This window comes from Chlamydotis macqueenii, chromosome 9, assembly GCF_036417535.1.
Source record: "Chlamydotis macqueenii isolate bChlMac1 chromosome 9, bChlMac1.mat, whole genome shotgun sequence".
In the NCBI taxonomy this organism is placed as follows: Eukaryota; Metazoa; Chordata; class Aves; order Otidiformes; family Otididae; genus Chlamydotis; species Chlamydotis macqueenii.
This window is the reverse complement of record NC_141564.1, coordinates 16,073,685-16,098,164: the sequence shown is the minus strand read 5'-3', so window position 1 is coordinate 16,098,164 and position 24,480 is coordinate 16,073,685. Positions and strand designations below refer to the sequence as shown.

At 44.7% G+C, this 24,480-nt stretch overlaps 1 protein-coding gene across 3 annotated transcripts in view; it reads left to right on the top strand.

The window, feature by feature from the left end:
* LPP (LIM domain containing preferred translocation partner in lipoma) overlaps nucleotides 1-24,480 on the top strand; it is a 330,469-nt gene that overhangs the window by 87,749 nt on the left and 218,240 nt on the right. For all 3 annotated transcript variants that reach the window (XM_086754441.1, XM_086754442.1, XM_086754443.1), the window contains one exon: nucleotides 11,376-11,440. The gene's annotated coding sequence lies outside the window, so the exon portion shown is untranslated. The remainder of the gene's footprint in view (nucleotides 1-11,375; nucleotides 11,441-24,480) is intronic.

Genomic DNA, 24,480 nt, shown 5'->3' with positions numbered 1-24,480 from the left:
ACTAGTAATAAGAGGTGGAGAGGAAGACTGACCTCTCTTGATAGCTTGTTCTGAAGACATCTCAGTGACTTTTTTGATAAATCAGTGAGGAATTTTTGCTTGAATCCCCTGACAATTCACTTTACCTGAAATCACATTCAGATCATCATAACTTGCCTTTCTTGTTTAGTGATTTGTTGACTATTTTCTCCCCCCAGGAAAACCAGATTAATTAATTCTGTTTAAACCAAGCTGAGGGTGAGTCTCCAACTGGCAAGAACTTGACTGTGTGGTCGGAGAGGAGTGAATTCCACAGGGAAATAGCTTGGTAGTAGTGGTCCAAATCAATATATCACCATCCATATTCCTTCTAAGAGCGTTTTCCCTTGTACTATCATGCAGTCCTAAGGCACTGAAGACCAGCTCTCAGAAACCCATCCCAAGTCAGCCCCTCAGAAACTCTAGGAACTCGCTGGCTATGGGTCTCTGCTGCTGAGTTGGTAGGAGAGGAAGCTGGCTTTTGGGGGGCCAAACCCTGATTTGTGTGTATTTGTGCACCGTGTTTTGTTTTGTTTCTGGAATGGCAGCTGTATATAGAAAACAATGTGGGAAAAGATTAAGTAAGCTCCTTTCAGAAAAGCTTTATCAGACATTTGCCAAAAAGAAGAAAAAGATGATGATTTTGTTCATCGTTTCCTCAGAGCTCAGAAAAACATTATTTTGAGTTAAGGTGAATTGTTGATGTGTTTGTAGGATGAAATAGCTGTTTCCAAGATGCAGATAAATATTCTGCAGGCCTCCAGATGCTGCCAGGGGGAGAAGTAAACATTTAGCTTTGGAAATGTGCAGATCACTTGCTCAGGGCCTCTTCCTTGAAGGATTTTTGTACTTGTTTGTTGGTATTTCAGTAGCATGTGAAAGCCCTGAGTTTGGATTTGAGTCAGTGTTGACCAACACTGTAACAACAGTCCATGACTGTCTCCTGTGAGGTGACAGCGTGGACCATGGGCACAGCAGGCAGATAGGAAGAGTGAAGGGGAAAAGGAGAGAGGATGAAAATGGTGGTTCTGTCAGTGTTTTGGGAAAGCTGGGGATAGGCAAGAGCTACTTTCTGAAGCAGTGTTGAATAGTAATGCTTTGCTTTCTTCCAGAGTGTTCCTAGTAGTGGTTGAATATCACTGTGCCTGCTGGACAGGAGCTGGGAGAGAAGTTATTTACCTGAAACTCTGTGGGGAGATAGCAGCTGAACCAGGAGCATGATAAGAAACTAATTTGTAATCTCCAGGCAGGTTCAAATATTTTAATCATCTACTTTGCCACTATTTTCTTTAACCTTTTAAACCAGCACCAGCTTATGTGAGTTTCATTTCTGTCCTTTTTACAGCCAGTCACTTCTGAGTACATCATCATGTGCATCTGGTGTTCAGGTGCTCATTCCACATAAAGCCATTTTAAATTGTATGAATCAAAATTAAACCAACTTCCACTTTCTTTGGGAGTGGTCCAGTTCCCACCAAAGGATCATGCCTTCCTGAACTCTCACTCAGTTTCTGCTTGATGATGATCTTCCCTCCATCATGAACATGGTTCATCTTCATTAATGTGATCCTGTGTTTTCTCTTTATTCATAACACTAATTTTTAAGAAAGTTACTTGCACTTGTCTTGAGGCAGTGACTCTCCAGGCGCTTTCTGTGGCACAGCTGAGGCCATCGGCTCATTATCTCTGCTGCTGCCTGATCCTTTCTTCAAAGAAGCTGGTTGCCACCTACAGAAGAAGAGAGCTGCAGAGACGGTCATACATTTCTGATCTTGTTAGAAATGGATGCTGGCTATTCCAGTCCAGACTTGCTCCAGAAACTTTATCACAGGTACTCTAGAACAGAGAGAGCAGATGCTGAGATTCCAGTTGGAGGTTCATGTGTATTCCAACAGCTATGTTACTCTGTCACCTGTGGCTCAAAGTGAGTATCATTGTAGATCTCGTGAAGCCTGCTGCCCTGTCCCATGAACTGACTGGGTGGTAGTGTATTTCATGGATGTCTATAAAATTTGTGTGAGTATCCTCACCTTAATTAAAGCAACCTTAACTAACTGAGCCTACTCAAGAGGAGATTTAAGGTTCAGCTCAGTCTCTTTGCTTCCTTTGTTCTTCCAAGTTGGACTTGGCAGTGTGAAATGATCCTTCACCACTTGCCCTTTTCATTCCCACAGACTTTGTGAAACTGGTTGAATATTCCTAAGGTGCCCTGAGGTTTTCAGATAAATGTGATACATGAAGAGACATTGACACTTTCAAAGCGGCACCTGAGGAGCCACTGAGCCTTGGAGGATCTGTTGACTTTAATGAAATATCCATGGCCGTGTGCTTTGCGTTGCTTTGACAGTTCAATTACACCAACAGGTTGAGGGCATTGTGAGGATCTAAAATGTTCTGCTTTTTTGTTGGCATAAAATTAGAGTTTACGTGAAAGTTTTTCCAGTGAGGAAGAAAGAAAAGAGACAGTAGCAGGTTTTCATAGCTGATTGTAGGTTCATTCACCGCTGGTGAGACAAATGTGAGACCTTGGTTACGTGTCACCTAAATACTTTCTGCCTTAAGAGCATTTGAGCTGGAATCACTTGCAATTAGCATGGGCTTTGCAGAAACTGGCACTGCCACTGTTTGCATAGAAACTGCATAGTCCAATTGTGCCATGGGGAAAACTGCCGTTAGCAGATAGCCCAAGTGTAGTCTTGAGGTGGTGTCTGTGCAGTGACTGCTCTTACAGCAACTGATGATGACCTTGATGGTACGCTAGTGACTCTAAAAGTGAGAGCATACCTGTCTGTCTCCTTTACCTGGTCTCTTTCATCCATACATTATGGTCTTTAACTTATTTATCATCATAGCTACACATATTTTAGGCAGCTGTTGGTGTCTGGGAGCTTTTAGCTGCTTTGCTTTTGAGAACCTGGGCCCTTGAATGGTCCAGGGAGATGTGACTGTTGCTCTGCTCTTCATAGTTGTCTTTGGTCGGATGAGGCGGTTTCCACTACAGTTGACTGTGGTCAGGCTGATGCAGAGTGCAACCTGTTGTAGACTCAAACAACCCGTCTGGGATCAATTGTCCAATCAACACAATAAATTATATGTAAGAATTTGTTAAATAAAGGAATTAATGAGGACCAGAGGGTACCTGCTGGTCCCCATAACCTGTGTTGCTGCTCAGAGGTTGGTTAAGGTGTCTCCTGCCTGCTTGATGGAGCCTGGGAGCTTGTGAGTGGGTGGCGTGGGAACTGGGGACAATTGAGGATTCGTACAGGGATTCAGAGTTGCTCCCTGGGGCAGAAAAATAAATGTATGATTCTTGGCCCTAGAATGAAGAAAGTAAGACGCTGTGGACTTGTTGCAACCTGTGCAGTCTGTGAATGTTTTCTTCTTGTCAGATGCTGCTGTCACACAAGTAATTTTATTGCCAAAGGGCAGGGAATGAACTGCTGAAGTGGGAAAGAGGGCTATTCTTGCACTGAATGTACACTTCTTCGCTTTCTGCTCTTGCGGTGTTTATTCATCTGTATGATTTGGGGAGGAGAAGGGATGATGGTGCAGGAGGTATATCTGTCTTGTCCGGGAGAAAGCACATGTTCAGATGAGAAGGCATTACGCATACAATGCCTGAAATTAGCCCTGAAAATAGCACACTCCACATCATCGTAATGTATTAAGTATACCTTGATAAGAAACAGTCTGATTGAAGTATTGAGCTTATGGTAGTGGATCTGCTGTGACTCATCAGGAAATTGAAAGTCTTGAGACAAAACTCGCCCCCCTTCAGCGTTTTTGGAAGAGACACGAATTAGTCTTAGACAGGAAGTAATTAATTGTTCTGTGATTGTCATAAATAGGTACCAAACAACGAGCTTGTACTGAAGTATTTATATCCTAAGCCTAGAGTTGTGAGCCCAGCTATCAAGAGTCTCCATCAGGCAGAGACAGTGAAAAAGAAAGTTCTCTGGAATGAGCAGCGCTTCCACCTACGTGCGTTTAAGTGAGACAGGATGGCGATGAGCTGGTAGGCTGCATGCTGTAATAAGCCATTTACTAGGATAATGGCTGCAGGCTACAAATGCCGTTTCTACTTAGTCTGTGTATTCAATGCAAATATTAAAAAAGAAAAAAACCCTCTACCTCAGTAAAGTCTATAATACTCTTAATCCCTAACGTACTCCATGAATATTAACTTAGCCAGTGTCGCAACATCCCACAGAGGCAGATGAGACGTACACGCAGCTGCCTTCATCCGCCTGAGAAACTGAGGCACTGGGAAGGATTTTAATTGAGGCTTCTGATTTTAGACTGGGGCAAAATCCTGGGCATGAGCCTGGGTTGCCAGTGAGCAGGATGGAGCCATCTTTCCATCCTTGGCAGGCGTGTGGGAATTCTGAATTCCAGGGACTAATGCCATAAATTTAGAGTTTGCTTGGGAGAGATGTGCTGCCTGCTCTTGCGGGCAGCTCTGCCCTGCGTGCTGGAGTCACAGAGGGTGCATGAGCACAGCTGGCAGAGTGAGTTGTGAGGGGATGAGTATATGCAGGAATATCGCTCCAATTTAGTGAGTTGCTATAGCCGTTGTCTGACATTGTCCCACTGGCTGATTGTGGGATATTGCTGGAAATCCAGATGTTGGGAAAAGAAAGAAGAGAATCAAGATGATTAACTACCTGTTTGAAAAAAAACCAACGCCCAAGGAAAAGGAGCTTGATGGCTTTGTGTTTGTCTGCAGTGAAGTCATGGCAACAGAGACTCATTTAGCAAAATTAACTGTTTCTCTATCTTACAAAAAAAAAAAAAAACACAAATGAAAATGATGCAAGGGAACATCCTTTTATCTCCGCCAAATGAGTCCATTTGTGCCAAAGCAAAGGAGTCATCCTGGGGAGTTTGCTCCAGAGAGCATGTACTTTGTTAGAACAGAATGTAATAGTTGTCCCAGAGCCATAAACGTAAGAGCCTGGTGCCCTAGGCAATCACTTTCAGTAACGGGAAAACCAAAGTTAGGTTCCTGCACCCATATGATGTTGAAGTACGCATTTTGGAGCATGATTTTAAGCTCTTGGTTGTTTGGGATTTCAGCTCAGTTAAGCTCTGGATACAGCTTTCAGAAGGGCTGTAATCTCTTTGAAGTCCCTTATGGGTAATGCTTAGTTTCAAAATTATTCAGGCACCTGGGGACAAAAGGCTGATGCTGCTTCACTTTGGGTGTACCCAGATACTTGTAAAAAGCCAGTTACCTTTAAGTCTCTTTGACTTTAATTGAAACATAGGCTTCTTTGTGCCCAAGACTTCTTTTTAGCACCTAACCTTAGTAGTATTTGAAATAATTCTCATGCAAACCCCAGAAATAACTCTTCTGTGCTACTTCGGTTTTGATATTTGCTGCCTATTGTCGTGCACAGACCGCTCTGTGAGGCAGTACGTGAGGGTGAACCGCACGTGACTGTACTGGTAGGCATGACAGCTCCTTTTACATCACCGAGAATCTCGTACTTGGAATTCAGAAATTGTTCATCTTGGTGATGAGCAGAGGCAAGCTCCAGGGAAAATAACATGAACTGAAACGTGTTGCTTGAGGCACCTGGAAAGAGGTGTTTCTCTTAAGTAATGTTTTCTAACCTGATAGAATTTTCTTTTGTGGCTCTTGTGGAGATGGTTTTAGGGAATGCCTTATGATTTCCATGAAAGTGTCTGACAGCAGAGAAACAGAGCTTTTATTTGTACAAAGGAGTGAAACAATTTGGGGGAGATTTTTAAGGATTATTCAGCTTTGATGTGGTTTTTATCAAAAATGTTGGAGAAACTTCAGACTAATTGGAAACCTGACCATTCATTGACACCAGTGCTTGCCAGGTGAACATGAGTTGTTTTCCATTGCCTCTTGTACCTCGATGAAACTTATGCCTTTCTCCTGCGAGTTAAACTTTGGTTTGATGAAAGAAAAGTGAGAACTGAGCAGAGTGGGATGAGTTTTGGTCAATGAAGGAAAACCACAGTCGTTTTATACATAGGTGGATCTCTCGAATGTTGTTGTGGAGGTCCTCCATGTAAAAAGCCAATGTTTGAAGCATTTTTGACAAAGCATATCTTTCAGGAGGGACCTCACATGAATAATGGGGCTCTTCACGCTGCTGAATAATACCCGTCAAGTGGGGTACAGGTCTGTCTGGGGGTGCATGACATTTTCCAGCCCAACCTCAGGCTGGTGTGATGGTATGTGCAGCAGTGGCTGGCTATTTCTTTCCACTTGTTTCTCTTCTCCAAGGCTGGATGTAGCCCTTGTTTTAGCTGCTAGCAATACGAGAGCGGGAGGGCCTTGGATGCGGCTGCCCAGAGGGAGGAGGGTGAGCAGGTGAGGGTGAGAGTTCAAATCCAAGGCAGTTGCACATGAAATTTTGTCAGACACTTTTAAGGAGTAACAGCTTGCCTCTTGGGCTTCTTCTGGGGAGGGATGGGATCCCCGAACAGGAATGCTAGCATGTTAGGGAGCCTCAGCCCTGCAGGTTGTCCCAGCACACATGAGACGAATAGGCACGGCAGAAAAGCCTGAGCAACTGCTGCCAAACAACTGGGAAGATGCAGCCTACGACGTCTGTTGTGTCTGAGATCTCTGTAAGGTCTCTCGCATCCTTCCTCAAGTTTAGTTTTCCAGTGGAGGCTGTTGCAGTAATGAGAATGTCTCCCATCTGCTCCTCACATGGCTTGGCACATTTAGTTAGAGTATATATATTTTTATTATGGGGTTAGCCAGTGGTAACCATGACGATTAGACTTATCACGCAGCATTTTTTTCCCTCCTCGAGTCAGTTTGAAATGCTGACAATTAAATAGATACAGTACACTTTAGAGATCCATCAGTCTCTTTGTTGTCTTGACAACCAGAGTATATTTAGAAATGTAACAAGTACATGGAGTTCAGTTGCACTTTTGCTAAAACATAGTTTTGTAGCTTGAGAATTTAATCTGTTGTTTGTAGATCCAGGTGCTTATTTGAGCTGTGCCTGGCTTTCTCTTTGGTCTCTCTGGGAAGCTCCTGCGTAGCAGCGGGAAGACTTGACTGGTGGAAAGCGGGTCCTTGTCAGGCAGGGGAGCCCCTTGGAGAAGTCATGCATGGCAGGGGCTTGGCGAGGGGCTGGCACCCTGTGTACCTGGGTACTGGCTGTCGTGTACTCCTGGGTTCTCATGGTTTAGCTGTTGATTTGCAGTGCAAGAGGAATGTGTGTAATCGGTGTCCCGGATCTGCTGTTCCTGTGTTTCCAGCTCAGCGAACGGTGCTGGGGAGCAGTAAGCGGCGAGTCCGGGCATCCTTTCCCCTCTCACCCTGCCAGACGAGCTGCTCTCATGGTTCGGTAGCGCTTTGGTACGGGAGGACAGTACTGTGGTGTGTGACGTTGGCAGACCATGATGGTCTCCTGCACCTGAGCTGCCTGAGCTTTGGTTGCAACTGTGAGCTGCCCTCTGCCACTGAAGGAATAGTGGAGACTGTTTCTCCATATCGCTTCTCTTTTGTATGTGATTTGCTAGGGATGCATGAGTTTGATTTTAACAAAATACTACTAATAATATTTTTTTATTTTATTTATTTTTTTTTTTTTGTTCCTTCCCATTGGACTGGCAAAATTGAGCTCATTCTCTCCTCATTGAGCTGGAGCAGCAGCACGTGGGCGAGATGTCTGGAGCTATGGATCTTTAAAGCTGCATGCAGTGCTGGAAGAGCAGAAGGGTGTATGAGGGAGTGCACCTTGGGGGGCTGTAAATGTCCTTGTCTCCCACCATCCCTGTGCACACACTGATGGTGGGTGCGTGTGGTGTGGCTGTGCTGCTCTCTTCTCTTTCCCCTTTGAGAGCAGCAGTTGGTGCAGGCACGTGTGACTGGTTTGGGTGTCACAGCCATACCGGTAAGCATGGTGACATGCCAGCCCGGCAGAGCAGCTGGGACATGTGGCTCCTGATGGCTGCGAGGCACGGGCTGGCACCACAGTGCCCTCATTGCACTCTTAGCACAGGACCCAGCCGTGCCACCACCTTGCTTGACAAGCGGCTTGCAAAGCTGTTTGTGAAGCAAGAGATACCCAAACACAAGGATCTCGGAGCATGTTCCTGCCTTGAGTGATAAATGAGTGAAATTAAAAGCAGCCAAGGAAATAACACAGATGTTCTCCACTGCTCCTCTATCTGGCTGAAACGAGTTGTGATGCTGGTCAGGGCTGCCCTTTCCGAAGGCTCAAAGGTCGAGGAGCTGCTGAGAAGAACTTATTTCCAGTGAGGTGTTGGTGGCCCTTCCTTAATCAGCACCTGAACCCTGGGGCAGGGCTTGGGATGCTCATGAATTTTCATCAATACTTTGAGCAAGACTCTTCCAGCTCTCCCTGTCTGAGGTTTGGCTTATAATTGATGCTTGGCAGTATAATTTGGGCAGGACAACTGAAAAAAAAATAAACAAACCAAGACTCGCTTTGATCAACAAAGCTGTGGCAATGCAACAATCTGAACAGGAGCTCGGTTGCAGTGGATGGAATGGCCTTTGCCCAAGAGAAGCAGTTCATTTCATGAGATGGTTTAAAAACTGCAATGGTGGGTCCGTGGTGTGGATGTAGTGATGGTCAGTAGCATCCACCCCTGGGCTGTAAAACAGGTTGTAGCATTGCTCTGCTGCCGGGGAGCACGGTCAGCACGAGCTTGTCGCTGGCATGCTTTATTACAAGGGGGTGAGGAAGGCTTGAGGGAGAGGAACCCAATCTGAGGTCAGCTGTTATGGCCAGTGACGGCCAATGAAGTACATCTGTATTTCCTGAGGTAAATGTTGTCTTATCTGTCCACTATATGTGAAATATAACTTGTTAAGATTCAAAAAGAGGAGAGAATTGGTTTTCTCTAGCATGATTTTGCTTCCCTCATTCCTGTGTTTCTTTTTAATTCTGTATCTGTCAAATAACATGGGTGATTTTTTCAGTGTGTGCACAGCTCAGTTTCATTTTTCTGTTTTCTTTGCTCCACCCATTTTGCCAGTTTCCCAATGAAAAGCCAAAACCAGTTGTATCTCCAGTCCAGCTTTGTTTGTAAACTGTTAACAAGCCTTTTTCCAATGTGTAATAACTGTCGGGGTTTATTCTTAAAATACAAGCACCAAAACCCAAAAATGCTAATGAGTCTTCAGGAGTGCTTTAAACAAGCTGTCCAAATCAGTCTGAGAAAGATCATGGTCTTCTAACAGAAGACATTTACACGGAGGTCGGATGAGCTGTAGTGTTTATAGGTCTGTAGAGCCGACAGACAAAATCAGAATAAGTTCTTCAATTTCGGTGGAGCTGTGTCTGTTTATTGCAACTGAGGCTCAGGCAGCGCTCTAGATGCAAATTGCAACCTCTCTGAAGTTAAGTGGGGTTTTGATTTAATTCCTGGAAGCAGTAATGTCAGCAAAGAATTGAAGAGCTGGGACCCACCGAAGTCTGTAACTTTGGGTTCCTCTCTTTCCCTCACTGTCAAGATTCCCTTGATTGGGGCTAGTAATTAAAATGCAGCTTCTCCTAAGCAGCTCCCAAAGGCAGGCAGAGAGGCTGGAAGTGCAGCCTATGCAGATTATATATATATCTCTACGTACTTTGCAGAAAATGCCAGTAGTTATATTGTTCTCTGACTGCTCGTGGTTGAACCATTGACCTGGAGCTTGTACTTTCCCACTCCAAAAATGCAGACACTACTGCTGAACTATCAGGCTGTAGCGTGGGGAGGGCTGGGATCTCCTTCCCCACAACGTGTTTGTGTCTATGCAGCAGTCGGGAGACACGGACCACCGCTCAGCACCCCCTCTGTGTGTGGCGTAAGTGATTCACCATGCATTCATTTCTGCTCACATAAGGGACGTAAGTTTAAAGCAGGCTTCAGGCATAGGTTAGCATTCACTATTTGAAGTCTTCAGCCTGAAAGCAACATCAAACAGGGAGCAGAAAATGTATCATGCACAGAAAAATCTCTGGGATTTGTTTCCCTGTTTAAAAAATAGCAGTAGTAATGAATTCCAAACTGTTCACATATGCTGTCTCCTCTGTGGTCAGGACACCTGTCTGCCTTTTTGCTGTTACTTGATATGGGCTTACAGTGCTTGCAAAAATGTTAACATGAATTTTTTTTGTCACGGCAAATATGAAAGGAATATCCAGCCTCTGTGTGGGCAGGTCCTCAGCAAATTTCTCTGTGCTGCTTGCGCTTCGGTGAAGCAACTGCTGCGGTTCTCCTCGCCTCTGCTCCCCTTCCTCCACCGTGGACCAGGAGGGTGAAGCTGCTGCCCTGCCAGACCTGCTTCTCCTGAGCAGAGACAGCTGATGGTGGGGCTGATGGGCTTCAGCCTGGTTTCCTTAAGAAAATAATGTATGTGACTGGCTAGATAGTCTGTCCTCCCTCTCTTTAATGATTTTTAACTCCTTGGCTGATCTCAGCCACTTTTGTTAGAAGATAATTAGGCTTTAGGAAAATAGGGGTGAGGATGGAGTTAAGAGAGAGTGGGGGGGGGTGTGACATGGAGCAGCCGGGAGCATGGTGAGCTGAGAGACTGGGGCAGGCAGGGGTGGACTGGACCTTTCACTACTCCTCACTAGTATTTTTTAAAAACTTGCTTATTTCTTCTCCAGGACTGAGATGAAAGGAAACAGAAATCACCAGAGTAGGCTCAGATATCAATAAGCTGGCATTTTGAAAGACTGCTGGTTGAAAGCAGCTTGTGGTAACTTAGTGAACTGTGTTTTCTTTTTAGCTGGGCATGTTTGGAGGCACCCAGAAGGAAACCAGGGCTGGAGGTAGAGTTTGAGCTGTCCCACCCTTCCGCTTGTTTTTTCCACAATTGGTGTCTGTTTAATGCATCCCGTCTCAGCTTCGGTTCTTCTTGGTGATCGCATGGCAAAGCCAGCACCGCGGGAGTGACTCACTGGCAGCCAGAGCAGCAGAGAAAGCTTGGGAAAAAGAGTCTTTTAAAGCATGAGAGGCAGAAGGGTGTCTGGTCAAGCTTTGAAAGAGACTTTGTTACCTGCAGCCCTTGCGTCAGTGCCTTTCACCAGCTCTACCGTGATTTAAAACAAGTAGCTTCTTTCCCAAATAAACCTCAGTTACTGTGGTGCTTGCTCAGATGTAATTTGTCCTGCCAACATGTGAAAAACCCTTATACGGGTCAAAACAGGGACAGACTCACACATGAGTTGTATCAGAGGGGGAAAAAAAGCTATGGTCTACTCCATACAGGAGGGCGGCTGGCGTAGCAGGCACTTTTGGGGCTGTTTTATTGGTGAGGTGTCGCAGCCAGCTTGATTTACTTTCTGCTTTTATGATGAGCAGAATGTTGATTCTGACCTTTCTGTTTCCACCCGTAGAGGTCCCTTGGAAGAACCTGTCCGTACGTCCATCTGGGTGCCTAACGGGACTGCCTTGCTTCCAGGTGAGGAGTGGATCAGGGCCCGGGGCTTTTGCCAGCTGTTGAGTTTAGAGAGTGGGAAGACCCTGGGACAACATTTGGTACTCCAAAGACTGAGGTGGTGGGGAGGCCAGGCGAACCCAGGAGGCTTGAGCTAGTTTTACTATTTCTGGATCCAGGTCTGGAAGCAGCAAATACACAGAGCCTTCTGGGAGTGGGAGTATTGCTTCGGAATGATGGCACACGGAAATCTGGAGTGTTTCTTCTTTACCCTGTTATATCACTGAATATAACTGCACTTTCATTTTGCCCTTTCGACACACAATGCACATCCCTCCTTTCTTCCTTTAGCCTCTTCTTGGGAATATTTTTTTTCTATTTTTTTTTTTTGGTGTTTTGTTTTTTTTTTTCTTTTCCCCCCTGTCTTGTAAATTATGGCTAGCTGGAGATGAGACTTCAGCATCCTGTTTATTGCAAACAGTTGGGGACATTAATAAATGTTGAAAGACAAAGACAGACAAGGAATTAATAAGTAGAGGACAGGAGATTAATTGCAAGAGAGTAGAATGTGGTTCAAGGCCTGATCTTCGCAGTTTCTGGGTTATGGAAGATTAATGGCATCTCTTCTGTTAGTCTCACTCTTTCTGTGGCAGCTTTCCTGGCTAAGTCTAATGAACTGTCCCAGTGGGTTGCTGTAAATATGAAATCTAGGAAGAAGCCCATCCTTATAGACTGTTAACTAAATGAGATCGCATTAGATTTGTTTTCTCTTCAAAGCTTAAGCAACAACATCAATATATTTGTGAATGGTAAAGATGTTCAGGTGCTTAAAACTCCTCTCAGGACAAAAACCTATCATAAAATGTATCTTGCCAAGCAAGCTGTCTCCGACAAATTGTTTTTTACTCTGTGCCCTATGCGAGAGATTGATTTATCTTCCCTTGACTATATTTCAGCTTTGTTTCTGTAGAAAATTGGGCTCTTGACCTATTGCATCTGTCCTCTTGTTAGGCTGTGTGTGAGATTAGATCATTGTAACAAAACACTAACTTTGCAAAGAGCATTCCTGGTTAAATTTGCGGGAGAACTGTGGGACATGGGACTGCATCACTGAAAGTCTTTATTCTGGTAGAAGGGCGCATGCTTTTCTAGGTGTCCTGTATAGAAAGTCAGCCCCAGACTCCTACCTTAAGGCTGAAACTGTCAAGTCAAGCGCTGCCATAGTCCTTTAGCGTCTGCTCTCGTATGTTTCCATGGTCTTCACGAAGGTGATCCCAAGCTCTTCATGCATAGGGTTATAGCAATAAACAGGTATGTGCACACCGTTTGGGAAAGAAGTACCTGTGTTCCTGTAACAGCGAAGATGAAGACAGGGCTAACATCAGAACTTCATGCAGCAATAGCTGAATTTCTTTTCCAGGGAATAAAGGCTATGTGCTGCTTCAGTGTCCCTGTAGCAAAGCTCTTCCCCTCTCGTCTGCTCTCACATGTGGTGCCCTTGGCTTTTCAGAAGTTAATTGATTTGTCCGTATTATGATTCTCTCTTTAATTTTATTTGTGTAAAGAAGAACACGCGCTAATCTTTCTCCAGAGAAATGTTTCACACTGCTCCTCTTTGAACGTTGGCCCCGGGTCTGCCACATCTCTTAATGAGTCTCTAACTAAACAGCTTCAGCTCCCACATGCTCCGGCCTTGACACACGCGTGCTCCTACATCTGTCTGCCTGCTCCCAGTTGTTCCAAGCAGCCTGCCCACTCCCCTTGCACCCTCGCTGCTTTGGGATTTGCGTTAGCAAGGCAGCAGCTCCCTGGGAAGCCCTATTGACAAGAGAGGGCTTTATACCTGCAGGTAGAGACAGATTTGGCATCGGATGAGCTGTCCCGTGAATTGGAAAGGCTATAATCTCTTTATTGTGCTGTCCCCCCACCCCCAGACTTATTTAATGTGCTTCTCCAGGAGCCTGGATTCCTGGGGCTGTGTTACCCGCGGTGAGGACCCAGGCCAGTGCCGAACACTGAGCCGAACACCCCGCACTGAATTACTGTCTGGTATGCCACTGGCTGCCAGATCTTTGATAGCTTGTTTTTAATGAAGATTCCTCCTGTAATTCCTCGAATATCTTGCAGTGCAGAAAAATGAGTGGTGTGTGTATTTTGCTGTGGGCTGAATTTTTTTCCTGCTCTTCACAGTTCCCTCTGTGAACAGAGAGGGAAGGGAGGGGGAAGCAGCTGACTGCTTTTTTTTGTTGTTGTTTTTCAACTTGACTTCTGTGAAATATGTGGCGATCAATCGCTTGCAACTAACAAAAATGTTTTTGTTTCTCTTTGCAAAAGCATATGGGAGCTGCAGGAAAAGCATATGGACATTTTTAGGAAAACATATTGGTGAATGGACAAATTATAGTGGTGCCAATATGTTTTGGATGTCTGGCTAGACCACTACTACTACCACACTTGCTGGCATGCAAACCCATCACAAGATTTCCAACATGTGAGCGGTGCGTAGCTGCTCCTGGGGTAACACAGGCTGTGCTGGATCAGACCCCTGTTAAAACAGCGTTGTGATCCATCTTCAGCATGCGTGACTGCCTCACCATGTCCTGGACCGGGCTCCAGGCTCGTGTTTATGGCCGCATATCCGTTCTTTTAGTAGACTGAGCCCAGAGCTCCACTTGCAGCTGCTTGCAAGTAATGGTAACCATTTTTGTTTCTAAAGCCTTTGACTGCAGTCCTGATAACACCTGAGCATCTTGCAGACAGGCTAGGCAGCCTCTGGTTTTCCTCTGCTGCTCTATCAGATCTTTCTCTGTGAGCTGGGCTATTATTTTTAATTTCTCTATTATGCAGGCTGCTCTTAAGGAAATGCAAAACATTTGCATTATTGCTTCTAGGCCCAGTCCTAGAAGCACCTGTTTGCCTTGATACTGGTGGTCCGAAGAAAGGACCCACCAGCTGGGAGGGGCTTGGTGGGGAGCATTAAGGGGATAAGTGGTCTTGGCTGAGGAGACAGTTGTGGTGGCTCGCAGCATCCCTACAGGTTTGAGTTGCCCTGATGTGGGTCCCCATGCAAAGAGAAGTCCTTGATAGCTCCATCTGGGCTGGGCTCACCCTGGCAGTGAGGCAGTGCTGCCCGCGATGGGCACGGCCGTGCTGGGTTGCAGGGTGGGAGCAGCTCTGTGGGGGGTAAGCAAGATGCGCATTTGGGCAGTCACTTGGCTACCACGTTGTTTATCTTGGTTATGAACCTGCATTCTCAGATATTCTGAGTGGTAATTCAGCACCTTTTAGCATTCTTCCTTTTATGCCAACTTCAGGATTATTTGCTGGTGAGTAATTTTACATTATTTAATGTAGCCACTTTCCTTATAGCTCTTTTGTTCCGTGAGACAATTCCCTATTTTATTATGCAAACAGTACATTAAGATCCTTGTGGGCCAAAGTTCCCCGCAGTGCTTGAGATGACGGCAGAGAAGTAGGTTATTTCAGAAATAATGATTCTCTTCTCTAGAAGCTTTCTTGGAGTTCTGCTTTAACTGCTTTTGATATTATACATGCTTAAAAAAAAAAAATCCAGCACTTCCTAAATGTTATAGAGCTCAAAAAATACACTATATGCCTTGTCACAATATTTAATACAGAGTGCTATTTACAGTAATGAATCAAAATGTCAGTTTTTAAAATATGAACTGTCAGAGTGTTCCTACTTTGCCGAAAACTTTGATATGACAGTTTGTTAATCATATGACTATTACATCAAATGTGTCTCAGAGTACTTTTGCTCAGCACAGTCTTTTTTTATTTCTTCTCCCTCCCTTTTCACTGTTAATTCTGGGAGAGCTGTTTGACTGAATGCACTTTGATTAGAGGTCGGAAGAATCCAGAGCTGAATGCGTTTGCGGCTTGACAGACAGGATGTTCGTGCTGATTGTGGTCACCTAGTCTTAGGTCCAGCCAGGGTTGGATCACCTTTACCTTGTGTCCCTATTCTTTACCCCGGTCCTGCTGTGTGCTGGGGCTCAGGCAGCAGCGCTGGTGGAGATGAGCCCTGGCCAAGCAGCACTGCTGCCTCTGGGTACAACTCTGCATTTAGGGCAGCTGGGGTAAAAGTGCCTGTTGAGTAATAAAAAGGTGATTTATAGAGTAACGTTTCTAATCCCTATAGCTTTATTTTGAAGGGACAAGTAAAATAAAGATCTGAAGGCTGCCTGTGCATCCTCCTATGAGCTGAAGGGGTGGCTGTGCTGGGCAGGGTTGGTGTTGCTCCTGGAGGAGGAGGAGGCAGGAGGCTGGGGATGCCAAAGTCCTCTCCCCAGCGGCTTTGTTTACTCTGGACCCAGGTCAAGGAGTGTGACTGTGCACTGAACTCTGTGGATTTAGACCAGGGTACTTCCCCTCTTTTGTTCTTTTGTATGCTTATCTGCAAAATGGGAGTAATTAATTGATAGTAGTTAATGCATAAGTCTCCTTAAAGCCGATTACTCAAACAGCTGTGCTTCTTGATGAAGACGAGGGGGACCTTATGTCAATAACTGTGCTTTGGAAAACAGCCTCTGGAAGGAGAGGCATTCGGGATGCTAATATAAAGACCGCAGGCTGGAAACAAGTCTCCGCTGAGGCAGAGCCATGTACCTCTGCCCACAAAGACCACATGTCTTTGTGCTACATTACCTGGGGCTTCAAGTGGATTGCCATTGCTTATTAAAACTCAGAGTTACTGTTGCATAGGCCTTCCAAGTGCAATATTTCTGATCTGGAGTTGGCCCAGCTCAGCTACGGGAATAGGAGGAGTCTAAAAAGCCAAAAGCTGTGTATCTGCAGTTCGGGAAAGAGCACGGGCAAGGAAGGACAGCACATCTTAGAATCATGAACTCACAGGAAGGTTTGGATTGGAAGGGACCTTCAAAGATCATCTAATCCAACCCTCCTGCCATCGGTAGGGACATCCTTCACTAGATCAGGTTGCTCAAAGCCCTATTTGACCTGACCTTGAGCACTTTCAGTGATGTGACATCCACAACTTCTCTGGGTGACCTGTTCCAGTGTCTCACCACCTTCATTGTAAAAAAATTTCTTCCTTAGGTCAAATCAGACAGTCTTCTTGATGGTGGGTATTTCTTGGGGCCTGTTTAACCTGGCCTTTCAGCTGGGTATGTCTATTAAACAACAGCCTCAACTCTTTCTGTTGAAGAGATAAGAACTTATTTTCAGGGTTGTAATCTCATATTCAAGTGCACTTTTGATTAGTGCATTAGCTGATTGTCGAATGTGGAAGGCACAGGTATGGGCACTGGATGTGTCTGAAGTTTAGCACACTGAGGTCCGCTGGGTCTCACCAGTGGGAAGAGGTTTTGGAGGGTGAAGGCATTGCTGTAGCATGTCTCACAGTAATATCCTGCTGATAGAGGAGGCAAGGGAAAAATAGAAAAGAAAGGAACCAGGGGGGAAGGAGGTGGCTGGTGGGTGCAACGATGATGGCATGAGAGGCTCTGCTGATGGTGGTGCCTGGCCTGGACCATCGGGAAGCCTGAGAGAAGCTGTCCCATGAAGCCAGTCCCAAAAAGGCTCTTATACACAAGAAGGGGAAGAGGGGCTGCCATCAGCGAGGGCCACTGGCAGGGCCAGCGTGAAGGTGTCACTTTTCAAACCATGTCTTTGTCACCTCCATCAAGTGAGTGCTAATGCTTACGGTATTCCCTTGTCCCGTGGAGGAAGATTGATTATTATTCAATTTTCATTTTAGGCAAACTGCATTGTTAGTGTGATGATTTTTCTTTTATTATCCTTACTGCAATGAATAGAAAAGGAGCTCTGACAGATGTGTGATTAGCAGGGCATGAAATTAAAAATGTTTGTGTACAAGGAAAAGGTTGTTTGCTACCAAATTCCTCATTTGAAAATTAAGCGATACTAAGATTGGCCATGCGATTCCGCAGCAGGCATACAGCCCTTCCCTCCCTCTCCCCCAGCAGCATTGGCTGAGAAGTAACAGTATTTTAAATGTTACCTTTATTAAAACAAAGTAATAACACTACTGAAAGGTCAGTACCTGCCTTTGGAGGCAGATTATCTAAAGAGGTTGGTTTCCTGCTCTGGCACCAACGGTGTGAATTCAAGAAAATATTTTGACTGATGCTTAAGCCTCATTGATTAGGGAAAATTGAGCATTTTCCATCAAAACTCTCTTGGGTGGAAAATAAGGTTCTGATTGAATAATTCTACATGTGGGTGTGTACATGGGTGAAAAGTATTTGTTGTCAAAGTGTTGAAAAATACTTATTTAGAGTCACTGCTGCGGCATACGTGGAGAGGCGCGGATTGGTACACAGTACCCAGTCCTTTCCCCCCCAGTCTCGTAGCCAAACCACATCTCCTCAGTCTGTGCATCCTGGGAGTCCCCGATGCACCGGGACAGCGTTGCCTCCTGGGGTGTGTGGTCTGTGTGAGTACTTCAGAAACTGGATACCAGCCTTCCGCACCTGAAAATGCTGTCAGCACTGGGCTGGTAGTTTTGCATGGGAATGCTTTCAGGCTCTTGTAGAAAGCCATTAGCGTTTAGATTTTTCTCTTAAAAGTAGTGTAGGGTTTTTTTTCCCCGTAGAAAATATCTGTGTCTTCTTTTTTGTTTGTTTTGTTTTTTTTCCTCCCCGTGGTAATGAAATTATTAGTTTGAGAAAAATATGTTGTCTTATGAGCTCTACCTGTGATGCACAATTCAGAGGTACAGCTGCTCCTTCCTGATTTCCTTTACAAATCTGGTGATGAATTTCCAAAGAGCTACGTTAAGAAGTGTGCATCAGAAACACTTTGATTATCTGTGTTACACTGTTGAGATAAGCCTGGTCCTACCTAGGACTGAGCATTTCCCAGGTACTTTGAGTTTCTTACCTTTCTTATTCTTTTTTGTCCTCCAAAAACTTTGTGACCAAGTTCAAGGCTGATGCAAGTTGAAGTCTGTAGGGCTACTCACGTGTAAAGTTTCTCCTGGGTGAGTGTTTGCAGGACCTAGACCTGATTGATTCTATCCACTGAACCTGGATGGCATTGAGCAGAAAATAGGAAGAGGGCTAAAAGATTGTTCCTGTGCTCTGAGAACAATTGAGACAGAAAATTGCTTCCAGGATTTCTTCACTTTTCCACAGAGAGTAATCAGCCTGTATAATTCTCTGCCACAGGAAATACTGCCTGAATCTGTTACCCAAAGACAGCAAGCAAAGTTTAGGTAGCAGCCTGAATACCAAAGGTACTGCAAAGTACTGCAGAACAGGGGCTGCTGCTTACTTGGTTTTGGATTTTTTGTTTCTTTTTGGTAGTGGTGGTTTTTTTTTTTTTTTTTTTTTTGTGTAGTGGCTGCTATGTATATCCTAGTATGTCACAGTGATGCAAAGGACAGGTAATTGGGTATTGGCTTAGATGCTCATTGTGTTCCTGGTACACAGTTGGACTGGTCTCCAGACTTCGGTGCCCTAAACAAGGAGACAAGTTTGTATGGGGAGTTTGTAAATGGGATTTTGCTTGGTGTGGTGCTCAGGTTATAAGCCTGAGATTGTGGGAGAGATTCGAGCAATTCCAGTGAGATGATGGGTGTCTGGTAACTCCAGTCCTGTTTTTGGCTGATGTTTTATCTTTGCTCCATAGATATAAGCAAATTGCTGTTTCTGCACCTTTATTTGTTCATCTGGAGGATGGGGCTGCACTTAGGCTGTTTGCAGGAGTTTGTGTTAAGTTTCAAATAAGGCTTTTCAGCCACGTGTTTTATTGCAACTTTTAGGGGAAATTATTTAAATTTTTTACTTGAGTGAGAATAGCTGTGGCCAAATCGCTGTGTGAGCATTATACCTGCTGGGCACTGAAATTTGATTCCTAAATTTCCATTAGCAGGTCATGTTAGGCTAAAGGATCTTGAGCCACTAGAAGACAAAAAAATAAAACAGAATGAAGTTGGTGTTTGGTTATGGGCTTTGAATGTCATTGTTCTGGGCTGTTCATCTGGCTAATGTTTGCTTTTGTGTCGTGTTTGTCTGTGTCTGTGCTTCTGTGCACGGGGGGGAAAGGAGGACAAATATCACTGAGGTGGATTAGCATTAAAAAATAGTTAACTGATCAAAGCCATAAAGCTTGTTCAAGTGAATTCTTCAGAGAAATAGCTTTGAATTTCCCAAGCAGCCGCAGGCCATAAAAGCGGAGCGCTATCATTCAGAGATGCAAAAAATCCCTTTCTCTTGGAGTGTTGGACCTATTTGTTCCTTTTTAGGAGGGCATTTAAAATGTTTTCTTAATTTTCTTCTGAACAGCTCACTGCTATCCATCATGAGCCTTCAGTAGCTGAGATAGCTCTGCTTCCCTTCAGCTTTAACTCTCCACTGAAATCTGTATGTCTGTACTTTGCATTTTGGATACCTTACAGCTCCATGCACTTTGCAGTGGGATAGCCCCTACAGAGCACTTCTTACCTCTGAGCTCAAAGCGTTGTGAAAAAAAGGGCTAAATGGTGTCCCCAGTGTCTGGGTGGAGGTGGCTGGGAAGGGAGGATGCATATGGAGAGTGATGCCTGGAAAGATTTCCTGCATGGCTGAAAGGAATGGCAGGGGAGCCCTCTTCCCCGATGCCCTGTCCTGTTTTGTCATCGGTCCTGCCCCCGCAGGAGCACCAGCCCTACCAGGGCTGCAGAGCAGGTGGGGCAAAACGGGAGGGATTTTCATTTTCCTCACATTGGAGGAAAGAAAGCGTGTTGTTCAACTGCACAGAGAAAGTTATTGAAAGCTCATACTGAAGGTTAGGCAACCAGCCTCTGGGAATTGGGCACATAAATTTGTTTTATGCTTATGAAAGTCTCTCTCTTACAGTGTTTTGCTTTGTTGCTTCTTCTTAAGAACTACAAAAGAATGAAGTGCTGGTGTATGGTCCATACACAGAATATTTGGATGGCATAGTCATTAATAGGAATGAAAATTACACTGTGGTGGCTCAGAACTTGCCAAGAAAAAAAGAAAGAAAAAACTCTCAGAAGACACAAGGTGCTTTGTAGCTGGAAGTGCTTGTCGCCCTGCAAGGACTCAGCTGTCCTTTTCAGTTCCATTCTTTTATTGAAAATATTTTACTGCCTAATATCTACTAGCTTTTTAATACTGCTTAATTGTATATACCAGAGAAAGCCACAGTATTTTTCTGATCTTGTAAATGTTCAGCTTTAGGGCCTCCAGGGAGGGATGTTAATGGCCATGGGCTAGGTGCCTTTCAAGCAGAGAATTCCACTTTTGCTTCCCTTCTGAAACTCAGAGTCTCATTCTCCAGATAACCCAAATTGTAATATAACCACATTTAAAGTGTTGTGTGTGTGTGTATATACATATATACATAAAATTATTATTTTTTTTTTTTGGTGAGTTAATGAAAGTTCTAAGTAGATTGCTCTAGAAGCTGAGGTCATCTTCCTAACAGGTGGGCCGTGCGTGGAGGGCAAAGCTGTGACTGAGGGACGGGGCTGCAGCTTTTGGAAAGGGATTAGACCCTTGCACGGGTGTGGGCATGACATTTGTGTGCGCCATGTATACGCATCTTGTGCTTGGTTTCTGTGGTGAAGCGGAGATGATTTACCCACATAGCAAGGCCATTTGTTAGGATGAAGTCATCAGTGTTCAGTTATTAAAGCAATATAGAGGCACATCCATATACAAGACAATGCAAAATTAGTGTGAAGCTCATCCTTCTCCTCTCAGGCTGTACTTTGGCTTCTTGTATAGGCCATATCCTACCCTCGGAAGGGAGCAGTGCTCAGCTACCGATAATATGGGCAGAAATTGAATCTGAAAGGCCTAGGGCCTTTCTGCACAGGGAGAGTATTGTGAAACAAAGCCAGGGTGTGAATTTGAAGTGCAATAGTTGTTCCGAGTGTACTTCTCATGTGGGCAGTCTTATTCTGCTCTGAGAGGGCCTTTGTGCAGTTCTGCTTCATCCGTTGCCAAAGGCACTCTCAGTGCCGAAAGAAGAATGCCCACACAGGGAGCGAATAGCTTTTCCAGGCTATTTCACCATGCTGAGGAGTCCCAGGAGATGCACGTGGTTTCTTGTCCCCATGGATGTTGCAGGAGCTTACCCTTCAGCTCGCACTTCCAGCAGAGCTTTCGCGTGGGGAGACACACTTTGTGATGAGTGGTTGGTGGAGTTGGGTCTTCTGGACTCTGCTAGGTGCAGCGTGCATCACTCATTTGCCTGAAGTTATGAGCCTGGCCTCAAGGATCCTGGAGATCTTGGGCTTTTCTAGACATTGCTGGTTTTGCAGTTTGGTATTCTCCATTGGTACCATTGCCTCTTGTGGTGCGTCCCAGCTGCTAAAGAGAGCTGCTGTGAGATCATGTCTGTGTTCGTATGTTGTTTCTTTTCATATGAAGTCATCAAGCAGACCTGTGCACTGGATATGATCGTTATCTGAATGTTGTTGAATAGAAAAAAAAAAAGGCATCCATATGCTCTACAAAGAGGCAGTGTAAAGAGCAGGCTCTGTGACTAAACAAATTCACATCTGCTTAGCAGAACCATCACATGGAGAGCAGAGGGGACTAATGTGAATCACATGTTGAAACCACAAGTATGAGTGAGATGAGCTGCAAAAGAGAGAGCCTGGAAGTGTTGATCCATGTGAGCAAACTGATGGTTTCTCTCCTTATTCTTTCCCTCTACCAGTTTCCTGAGCAAATAATGTAGAATCAAAAAAATGGGGATGTGCACATGTGTGTGCACACATATGTGTGTATGTTACTGTTCCTAGCATGATTGGATAACCTTCCTATATCATCGTGAGCCATTAGACCATAACTTCAATTGGAAGGGCAATGGATTGTAGAGAGGTCTGCAGAGGAAGGAGGGCAGACCTGGCGTGATGAGAGTGGATGAAGCTGTTTCCTGGTGATGTTGCTTCACAAAAAAAAAGCCCTGAGGTGGCTTGCTTAAGGGACTTGCCTTGGAAGTGATTCCTCAGGATGATGTCTCCAGCAGTGTCATCTCTAGGAACCCGATGGGAAACTTCAAAGGGTAGGTTATGCCTTCATATGCTCAAGCCAGTTTCAAAATAAGTATCTGTGTACCAGTCCCAACAGACTGCGTCTTTCCATGGATCAGTTTAATTTGTTGCTTAGGTTTTCCCCTTAGTGTTTTAAGTCCTGCAGAAACAAAGGGCAGCTCAAGTTTCTGTATTGGTTGCATTTGCAGTTTATTCTTTTTCTGTGCCAAGAACATATCAATACAATTTCAAAACATAGTATTTTTATGACTTGAGGCAGCAGTTTCTGACTTAAAAACAAGAAACCTTTGGGGATGTGCACGCAACTCAGGTGGCTCAGTTATGTTATTTGGCTGGTCTCCATAGTCCCTTAGAGAGTCCATGCACAGGAGCAAGCATCTTCTCTCCCAAGGATATCATGAAAAGAACCATGCAATGATTTCAGTCTCAAAGGTGGTTTCTTGTTGCCATCTTGCCTTTTGTCCTAGATATTTTGCAGTAAATGAGGCCAAGCTTGCGGGAACAAAGCGCGATGGTAGATAGGCTGTTAGACCCGGTTTGCACAAGTTGTGATCTCCTGCAGTTCAGTCTGCTTTCTTTAGCTGACATAGAGCTGTGCTTATACAGCTCACCTGGGACGTGAGCTCTGCAGGAGTGCACTGGAGGTGATGAAGCACTGAAGGGGCTGGTGGGGTTGAAGGTCCCCATGGAATGATTAAGTTGTTGGCAGCTGTGTTACTTCAAAAGAGAAATATGTGCATTGCACAGCAAAGGCATGCTGAGTTGCCTTGCAGATGGTTAGTTGTGTGTGGGAACATGCTTTGCCTTGGACTTGTGAGATAGCAGTAGCAACTGTTGGAGGGCATTTGATTACCTGAGCTGTGTGTGCACTTACCAGCTGCGTGGCCAAGCTGCCCTAGCGTAGTTCAAAAGCAGAACACAAGTGGTTGCTAGCAGTGGCTAAAACGCAGCAGTCTGTCACTATCTCCAGATACATTGGAAGTGTGATTCTTCCTTCCCTCCAAAAATCCCCTCTGCTCATGATGCATTTCATCTCTTCCATGCCCCCCTCTTTTCTGAGAAGGCACAGGGAAGATCGATGAGCACTGTAATGTTTTCCTGGAGACTGTCAGGTTTGAGCTGTTTCACATCTAGGGAACCGATGTGGCTGATCTAGTATGGAAACTGTTTTGTCACAATGAAACTTCATACTAGTTTCTGGGAAGGGGAACAAACAACTAATTTGGATGATCTAGAACAGAAGACAACAATTTGATAGTGGTGGAGTAACCAGAGTTAGCTTTTTGATATGATGCACTTGTTTAACAGAATTGCAAGGCCAGTGTGGATGCCTGGTTGGGTTAACTTCATGCTGGCAGTGTGGTTTGCACCAGCTGAGGAGTTATCTCCCAGAGCTTTGAGTGTCACTCTTATTGAATGAACAGACACTGAGCTAAAAGGGAAGAGCAACAGTTTCCTAGGCTGGTGCTCAGTAGTTTGATGAGTTTCAAAGAAGAATTGAAAATCAAATCTAAAGCACTTATCTTCAGTCACAAGTTTCTATTCAGAGCAGAACTAATGCCCTATGGTTACAAAAAGAGAGGTTTAACTTTATGTGCTCCAGAGAGTCATGGCGTATGGCATACTTGCCTTTTCTCTTAATATTTCTCTTCACCCATTTCCCCATGCTTCCAGAACACCCCTCTCTCAACAGCTGTCTTAATGGGAGCTGTGTTGTGTTTGTTGCAAATAGCACAGGGGTAGCTAACATCACCTTGTGACTTCTCCTCTTATTCATGTGACCATGGACATTTTGGAGCTCCTCTGGCGTAGGCACCAACTCAAAATATATGTTTTATTCTGCTTTATTCCTGGGGTACCCCTTATTCCTGAAAGGACCTGGGCTAAGCAATGGACACCAGGTCAAATATGAGTCCAATGTGGGCTATCATTGTTAATAAAGTAAAACTGCATATGGGGTTGCTTCAGGAGAAGCCTGGGACAGTAGATTGAGATGAGTTATTGTTCATCTTTACTCCCTGCTGATAAAGCTGTTGTACCGTCTTGA